We start from the raw sequence: 9,256 nt of genomic DNA on the forward strand, positions 1-9,256 counted from the left end.
CGAGAAATGCAGCATGGACAGAACAGACATGGTTAAAACCCCGTTCTTGGTGTAGGACACAGCAATTGTATCATGCGGTTACCACAACCTCCAGCAGCATGAACAGACACAACACAGAAGCAGCAGTTCTGACGGGGAAATGCAGCCACGGTTTCCGCTTTATGATGCGCATGTCGGTCTGCTGGTTCTTTTCTAGCCTCTACCCTGGGAGCTTCATCCTGACGGTACCCTCAGAAGTGTCACCTCCACTGCAGACCTTTCCCATCTTGAACGTGTTCTTGCCTCCTCCCTGGGCCTTGTCTTCCCGCTGCCCTGGGACGCTCGTGGGGCCACATCAATGACGAACATGTCATCCTGACTTCACCCTCCTGGGGCTTCTGGTGAAGGGTGAGGCTACGGGGATCGTATTCGGTGATCTTGGCTGTTTTCGCAGCGGCTGTAACTGCAAATTTGGTCATGATATTCTTGGTTCGGGTGGACTGTCACCTCCACACCCCCATGTGCTTTCTGCTCGGCCAGCTGCCCCTCATGGACACCCTTTTCATCAGCACCACTGCCCCAGAGCTCCTGGTGGACGTGGTTCCTAGAGAACCATTTCCTTTGGGGCCTGTGGCATCCAGATCTTCCGCTACGTGACCATGATTGGTCTGAGTTCTTCCTACCGGGCCTCATGGCCTATGACCGCTGCGTGGCTGTCTGTAACCCTCTGAGATACCCAGTCCTGATGGACCTCAAGATGCGTCTCTTGCTGGCTGCTCGTGCCCTGTTTGGTGGCTCCCTCACTGGCTTTCTGCTCACTCCCATCACCATGACTGTCCCTGACTGTGGCTCCTGCAGAATCGACCATTTTTTCTGTGAGATCCCGGCGGTTCTCAAACTGGCCTGTGTGGACACGTCCTTGTATGAAACTCGGATGTGCAGCTGCTGTGTCCTCATGTTGCTCATCCCCATCTCGATCGTCTCCACCTCCTACTCCCTCGTCTTGTTAACTGTCCACTGCATGCGCTCTGCTGAAGGTCGCAGAAAGGCCTTCACACCTGTTCCTTCCACTTGACTGTGGTTAGCATCTTCTATGGAGCTGCCTTCTACACATACGTGCTGCCCCGGTCGTTCCACGCCCCCGAGCAGGACAAGGTAGTGTCAGCCTCTATTCCACTGTCACACCCGTGCTCAACCCTCTCACCTACAGCCTCAAACAAGGACGTCACAGGGGCATTAAAAAGGTGCTTGCACGTTCCTCATCTGCTCAGAAAGTCACCACAAGTGATGCTTAGAGAGTCACTGGCAGGAGGGTAAGGCTCCGAAGACCTTCCTCCGGGTGCCCTGTTTCCCTGGAGATTATTTGGTCAGCTGTCAACGTCTCCTTACTATTGGCAGTTAGGATGATTCACTCTCCTCAGGGGAGCAAGGGAAAGATGTTCTGTTATGCAGAGACCTTTCAGTGTGAAGTATCAAGAATGGTTTATTCAGTTAAATAATCGTTTATTTTCTCTAGGGAAGAAAAACCCCAGATATTGGAGTTCACAGCAAACTTTCACTCTGAACTAGATCTGTTTCACAATAGATGTTCATGTTTAAACAACACAAAATGAAAAAAAAACCTACAAAAGCTATCAAATGTTTTCAGTCAAATTCTGTGATTAGTTTTGTATCAATAGAGTAAAAGAATGTCAATACACAAGTGGCAAAGAAGATAAAGCACACACTTTAGTCGTGTTTCTTATAGTATTGACCCCAAGTAACCGTAAGCTCTAATATTATCTTTGGATCTCTGACTCTTGAGTACAGACAGCAGCTGTCAAATACTAGGCCACAAAAAATGCTGGTGAATTGCACAGAACTGAGTATGAATGGGTGGAGGCTCAACCTGACACAGCTACGCGCAGGGAATAGACTCTAGTACTTCGCATCAAAGAACACGCTGCCACTTTCCTTGAGAGTATTCACAGGACACCAGGTTCGTTAACATCCATGGCCAGAAACTTCACTTTCCAAGTTGTGTGTGATTCAACAACAACCCTTAAGGCACTTTGAATTAGGCTGAGTTGGGTGGGAAGTCCTTGGAGTTTTTCATGTGGGTGTTACGTGATAACAGACACGCGTCTAAAAGCATCACTGTGCCTGTGGTGTAGGAAAATACAACAAAGTGAAATATGGAAACAGGAAGATAATTCAGGAGGTTTCAAAGATGAGAAACAAGGATGGCTTGGGTAGGGTGGACACCAAAAAGGATTTAGCTCATGGATTTGGCATATGTCAGCAACAGATGTAGAGTGAAGGATAACTTATTGGTTTGGGCCCAAGTGAATAAAAAATGGAATTTTTAAGATTTGGAAAACTACAGTGGCCTGTAGCAGAAGTCAAGAATTCACTTGTCAAGATAATTTGGTAATATCTATGAGGTATTTAAGCTAGGCCGGGTGCACTGACTCACACCTGTAATCCCAGCACTGTAGGGGAGGCCAAGGAGGGTGAATTTCTTGAGCTCAGGAGTTTGGAGACCAGCCTGCCAACATTAGCAAAACCCCATCTTTACCAAAAATACAAGTATTAGTTGGGTGTGGTGGCACCCACCTGTAGTCCCAGCTACTTGGGAGGCTGAGGTGGGAGGGGATCACTGGAGGCTGAGAAGTTGAGGCTACAGTGAACAGTGATGGCACCACTGTGCTCCAGCCTGAGTGGCAGAGTGAGACCTTGTCTCAAAATAAATACATAAAGATATGGAAGCTCTATGTAAAGTCAATTGCAGTTCATATCAGTTCTGAACATAGGTATACGTTTAATCCTCAGAGTACAAAGTGTTTAAAAACATAGGTTTTTTGAGAATTTTCTTAAAGCTTGACATCTGAGGCAGCTGGTGTCACATGAAAAATTAGAAAAGAGGGTTTTATGAGGTAAGAAATAAAATCTAAGACAAAATGTTTAAAAAGACAGTATCAGTAACTGCAACAAGTACAGTTTATGGTTGAAATGAGATTTGGTTATGGTATTTAGCAACACGAAGGTTATTTGTAACTTGGACAATTTGTAATGGAGATATGCTTAGAGATTCAGAGTAAAATAAAGGGAGAGGAAGTAGATAAGGTGAGTATAAAGTTTTAGATTTTTTTGTAAAGGAAGTGGATTTATAACGAGAAGAACATGTGATACCAATGTGTTAATGTTGCTGTCATTGTGATACTGAGTATAAAGTTCAAAGGAATAATTCAGTACAAAAAGAAAATTGATATATGAGAAATGGAGGAAACTTTCAGAAAGATGGCCTTCGAGAGTGGCCGAAAGCACAGAAACAGACTGACCTTTTGTGAGAGCCATGGCCAAGTCACTGACAACAGCAGGAGGTCAGGCAGGGCACATGTGTCACCACTCAGCTCCCTTCCCCTGGTTTGTATCTTCTCAGTGCAGTTAGAATCAATGAGAACTTCTGAGTAAAGATCAGCGTGGTCCTGTCAAAAGTGTGAGAGGAGAAGAGAATCATCTTGGAGAACAGGTAAGTTAACAAGCTAGTAGAGCTATCTGGGTTGCAGGACAACCTTTAGGACTCCCCCTCGTTTGCATTGAATATATGAATTCAGCACAACATGTTTGTCAGATAATTCATGATGTGTGTCCAGCATAGTGCCTAGAAAATAGTAGACACTCAATATGTTAACTAGAAAAACAAGGACAAAATAACATCAACTGCTGTCGTTACTACAAACTTACTCCTTTGTGAACAAAGTATGTCGTATTTATGCTTCTCCAATGCATATAATTTGCAGCATGTAATAGATGTCCAGTAGCTGTTGATTTCAATAAATTTGTCTCTTTGGGCAATTAAAAGTTGTAGTGAGAATTCCTCATGGTGTGGAGTTCCTTGTATAATGTGGCATGATTTTGTATTATAAGGTGACATTCTGTCACTTCATTTCAAAGTGCAAATTATTTATGTTTAGAAGTTAAAGTCCACCGTACTCCCAAAACATTCTCTCTGTAATCTTGGCTTTGTGGTGGCTTCTCTGGTGATGGCTTCCCGTTTAGTGTGGAAAAATGTCCCTGCTCTGAGTGTACTAGTTGTAGTTTGTGCATCTCCTCTTGGTGCCCACAGATTTCACTAAAATACTGTGTGATACGGGCATATATGTCCAGTTACAGATTGTTCAGGTGTTGAATAGCTTTTTATAAGGTTGTTTCCCCATGAATATTTAACTGTTTTTTAATTATTTCCACCCCATCTCCCAATTTCAAAGGCAATTTGAGGGTGATAAGGCCATATGCTTGGAGCTGAACCCACTGGAGTCTGAATATTGGCCTGTTTATCTCTGGGCTGTGTGCCCTCAGCATGTTACCTAACCTCTCTGTGCCATAGTTGACTATCTTGCTTAGAGTCGATCATAGTTGAAGAATGAGAGGCTTCTTAGAGCGGACGTTTTCTAAGCCTGTAACTGTTGCTCCTTCAGGCGATGGCGGCTCTGCCTTAGTGATCCAGCCAGGCCGTCTTCTGTGGGTTCTCTGGGCAAAGCTCTCATCAGGAGTTTCTCTTGATTGGTTGAATAGATTCTACCTCAGGCGCTGCACTCAGACATTTGCGATTGCATCTAAGATAGATATCGCCCCACTTTCCCTTGGCTGATTTCTCCCTACAGGTAGGAGAAATCTAGACATGAAGACACAGTCCCAAGTGATTATCTGCAGATTCTATTATGGATACATGTAGATTTGATCCTGTCATCCTGTTCCTAGGTGGTTTTTCCGCAGGCTTGTTTGTGTGGTTGCTTTATAGTGTCAATGGTCTATGTATTTAAGTGTCTTTTGGTAGTGCCTAGTAATGGTCTTTTCTTTCCACATTTAGCACTCCTTTCAGGACCTCTTGTAAGGCAGCTCTGGTTGTAATGAACTCCCTTAGCATTTGCTTGTCTGAAAAGAATCTTATCTTTCCTTTGCTTATGAAGCATAGTTTGGCTGGATATAAAATACTTGGTTGAAAATTCTTTAGGAATGCTGAACATAGGCCCCCAACCTCTTCTGGTTTGTAGGGTTTCTGCTGAAGGATCTGCTGTTAGCCTGATGGGGTTTCCTTGGTAGGTGACCTGCCCCTTTTCTCTAGCTGCCTTTAACATTTTTCTTGTTTTCCATCTTTGAGAATCTCATGACTATGTATCTTAGTGATGGACGACTTGTGTTGTGTCTTGCAAAAAAAGTGCTGAAATGTGCTGAAATGACACCACAGTTAAAGGGATATGAGCCCACACAGATGAGAACAAACCAGTGCAAGAACTCGGGCAACTCAAAAAGCCAGAGTGTCTTCTTTCCTCCAACCAACCACACTTTACCCCACACGAATATGGAGAAATGCAGAGCTGCTACCAATAGGTGTGACTGACCCAGAGTGTTCCAGCTGTGTCATGGGCCTTACACCAGGGGCCCTTCCTGGTGATGAGCAGGGGACCAAAGGGCTCACAGGGGAGACCAAACGTGTTCTCACTCAGTGCTCTCAATTTGAATATTGGCCTCTCTAACAATGTGGGGGAAATCTTCATGGGCAATTTCCTGAAATATGTCTCCTAAATTGCTTGTCTTCTCCCCCTCTTCCAGAGATACCACATAAATCATAGATTTGGTCTCTTTACATAATTCCATATTGCTCAGATGTTTTCTTCACTCTTTAATTTTTATTTTTTCTGAGTTTGGAGTACGTCTTCAAGCTCTGAGATTCTTTCTTCAGCTTAGTCTAATCTGTTAATATTTGTGACTGTATTAAGAAATTCTTGTGTTTTTCAGCTCTCACAGATCAGTTTCTTTCCTATAATAACCATTTCATCTATCACTCCTCTATTTTATTGTAATTCTTAGAGTCTTTGGATTGGGTCTCAACTCTCCCGAATATTGATGATCTTCATTCCTATTTAAATTCTGAATCCTATTTGTCATTTCAACCATTTTAGACTAAGAACCCTAGTTGGGGAGCTAGGGCAGTTGTTTGGAGAAAAGATGTTCTGGCTTTTTGAGTTGCCAGAGTTCTTGCACTGGTTCCTTCTCATCTGTGTCGGCTCATGTCCCCTTCACCGTGGTGTAAATTGAGTACAGTCAGTTGACTTCCAGATGTTTTCAGAGGGCCGAGGCTTTGTGCAGGGTCTTTATTCATAGCTGAGTTCTTGGCCTTGGTTTCACAGGGAGGTATATTAGAGTATTTTTGATGTTGAAGTTTGGGCTGTGATCCAGTAGATGGTGCTTAAGCATAATGGCCAGTAGATAGGCCCTTGTTCAGCCCTGCGGCTCCTCTGTATTTCCTCACCATTGCAGCCATGCTCCCTCTCAGTGGTCTGAAAGTGTGGGCTCCTTTTTCTGGGCTACAGCCCACACCTCTGGGGTGACTCAGGCTTTGTTCCCTCAACCTGGAGGCAGTGTGGAGGGGGAGGGACCTGACAGGGTTGTAGATGAGGTCTTTCACTTGTTTCTTGGAACCCAGCCCAGAGAAATGCAGAGCTGCTACCAATAGGTGTGGTCAGCCCAGAGAGGGGCAGCTGTGTTTGGGCCCAAACCAGGGGGCCCTGCATGGTGACCAAAAAAAAAAAAAAAAACTCATGTCAATAATATTTCTTGTGATTAAAATTATATAAAATTACCTTTTTCCATTCATTATATTGGTTTAATTCTGCAGCATAAATGTATCAAAACACCACATTGTACTCCAGAAATATGTATAATTATTGTTAATCAATTGAAAATAGATTATCAGACAAGAAGAAATAAACGTCATTTTTGAAGTATAACATTCAGAAAAATATCTCTGAATTTTTACAAATTTAATGCATCTAAATCAAGACTCAATACATCTATCTCTGAAACCTCTCTTGGAAACCAATCAATAGCATTGATTAGTTTACTTTTTTTCCTTTATATACCTGGAATCATACAGTATGAAGTCATTTTTGTGTGTGATTTTTTTATCTTAAGTTCTAGGGTACATGTGCACAACATGCAGGTTTGTTACATATGTACACATGTGCCATGTTAGTGTGCTGCACCCATTAACTCATCATTTGCATTAGGTATATCTCCTAATGCTATCCCTCCCACCACCCTCCCCACAATAGGACCCGGTGTGTGATGTTCCCCTTCCTGTGTCCAAGTGATTTCATTGTTCAATTCCCACCTATGAGTGAGAACATGCAGTGTTTGGTTTTCTGTCCTTGCAATAGTTTGCTGAGAATGATGGTTTCCAGTTGCATCCATGTCCCTAAAAGGGACACAAACTCATCCTTTTTTATGGTTGCATAGTATTCCATGATGTTGATGTGCCACATTTTCTTAATCCAGTCTGTCACTGATGGACATTTGGGTTGATTTCACGTCTTTGCTATTGTGAATAGTGCCGCAATAAACATACGTGTGCATGTGTCTTTATAGCAGCATGATTTATAATCCTTTGGGTATATACCCAGTAATGGGATGGCTGGGTCATATGGTACATCTAGTTCTAGATCCTTGATGAATCGCCATACTGTTTTCCATAATGGTTGAACTAGTTTACAATCCCACCAACAGTGTAAAAGTGTTCCTATTTCTCCACATCCTCTCCAGCACCTGTTGTTTCCTGACTTTTTAATGATTGCCATTCTAACTGGTGTGAGATGGTATCTCATTGTGGTTTTGATTTGCATTTCTCTGATGGCCAGTGATGATGAACATTTTTTCATGTGTCTGTTGGCTGCATAAATGTCGTCTTTTGAGAAGTGTCTGTTCATATCCTTTGCCCACTTTTTGATGGGGTTGGTTTTTTCTTGTAAATTTGAGTTCTTTGTAGGTTCTGGATATTAGCCCTTTGTCAGATGAGTACATTGCAAAAATATTCTCCCATTTTGAAGGTTGCCTGTTCACTCTGATGGTAGTTTCTTTTGCTGTGCAGAAGCTCTTTAGTTTAATTAGATCTCATTTATCAATTTTGTCTTTTGTTGCCGTTGCTTTTGATGTTTTAGACATGAAGTGCTTGCCCATGCCTATGTCCTGAATGATATTACCTAGGTTTTCTTCTAGGGTTTTTATGGTTTTAGGTCTAATATTTAAGTCTCTAATCCATCTCAAATTAATTTTCAGATAAAGGAGTAAGGAAAGGATCCAGTTTCAGCTTTCTACTTATGGCTAGCCAATTTTCCCATCACCATTTATTAAATAGGGAATCCTTTCCCCATTTCTTGTTTTTGTCAGGTTTGTCAAAGATCAGATGGCTGTAGATGTGTGGTATTATTTCTGAGGGCTCTGTTCTGTTCCATTGGTCTATATCTCTGTTTTGGTACCAGTACCATGCTGTTTTGGTTACTGTAGCCTTGTAGTATAGTTTGAAGTCAGGTAGCTTGAAGTCTCCAGCTTTATTCTTTTGACTTAGGAGTGTCTTGACAATGTGGGCTCTTTTTTGGTTCCATATGAACTTTAAAGCAGTTTTTTCTCCAATTCTGTGAAGAAGAAAGTCATTGGTAGCTTAATGGGGATGGCACTGAATCTATAAATTACCTTGGGCAGTATGGCCATTTTCACGATATTGATTCTTCCTATCTATGAGCGTGGTATGTTCGATTTGTTTGTGTCCTCTTTTATTTCACTGGGCAGTGGTTTGTAGTTCTCCCTGAAGAGGCCCTTCACATCCCTTGTAAGTTTGATTCCTAGGTATTTTATTCTCTTTGAAGCAATTGTGAATTGGGAGTTCATTCATGATTTGGCTCTCTGTCTGTTATTGGTATATAAGAATGCTTGTGATTTTTGCACATTGATTTCGTATCCTGAGACTCTGCTTGAAGTTGCTTATCAGCTTAAGGACATTTTGGGCTGAGATGATGGGGTCTTCTAAATATACAATCATGTCATCTGCAAAGAGGGACAATTTGACTTCTTCTTTTCCTAACTGAATACCCTTGATTTCTTTCTCTTGCCTGATTGCCCCAGCCAGAAGTTCCAACACTATGTTGAATAGGAGTGGTGAGAGAGGGCTTCCCTGTCTTGTGCCAGTTTTCAAAGGGAATGCTTCCAGTTTTTGCCCATTCAGTATGATCCTGGCTGTGAGTTTGTCATAAATAGCTGTTATTTTGAGATACGTTCCATCAATTCTAAATTTATTGAGTTTTTTTTTAGCATGAAGGGCTGTTGAATTTTGTCAAAGGCCTTTTCTGCATCTGTTGATAATCATGTGGCTTTTGTCTTTGGTTCTGTTTATATGCTGGATTAGGTTTATTGATTTGCATGTGTTGAACCAGCCTTGCATCCCAGGGATGAAGCCCACTTG

The 9,256-nt window shown here is 42.3% G+C and overlaps 1 pseudogene; it reads left to right on the forward strand.

The window, feature by feature from the left end:
• The first annotated feature begins 347 nt into the window (after positions 1–347).
• On the forward strand, positions 348–1,274 carry LOC100423291 (olfactory receptor 2T11-like; annotated as a pseudogene).
• Positions 1,275–9,256: the final 7,982 nt, after the last annotated feature.

The sequence above is a fragment of the Macaca mulatta genome, chromosome 1, assembly GCF_049350105.2.
Source record: "Macaca mulatta isolate MMU2019108-1 chromosome 1, T2T-MMU8v2.0, whole genome shotgun sequence".
NCBI lineage: Eukaryota > Metazoa > Chordata > Mammalia > Primates > Cercopithecidae > Macaca > Macaca mulatta.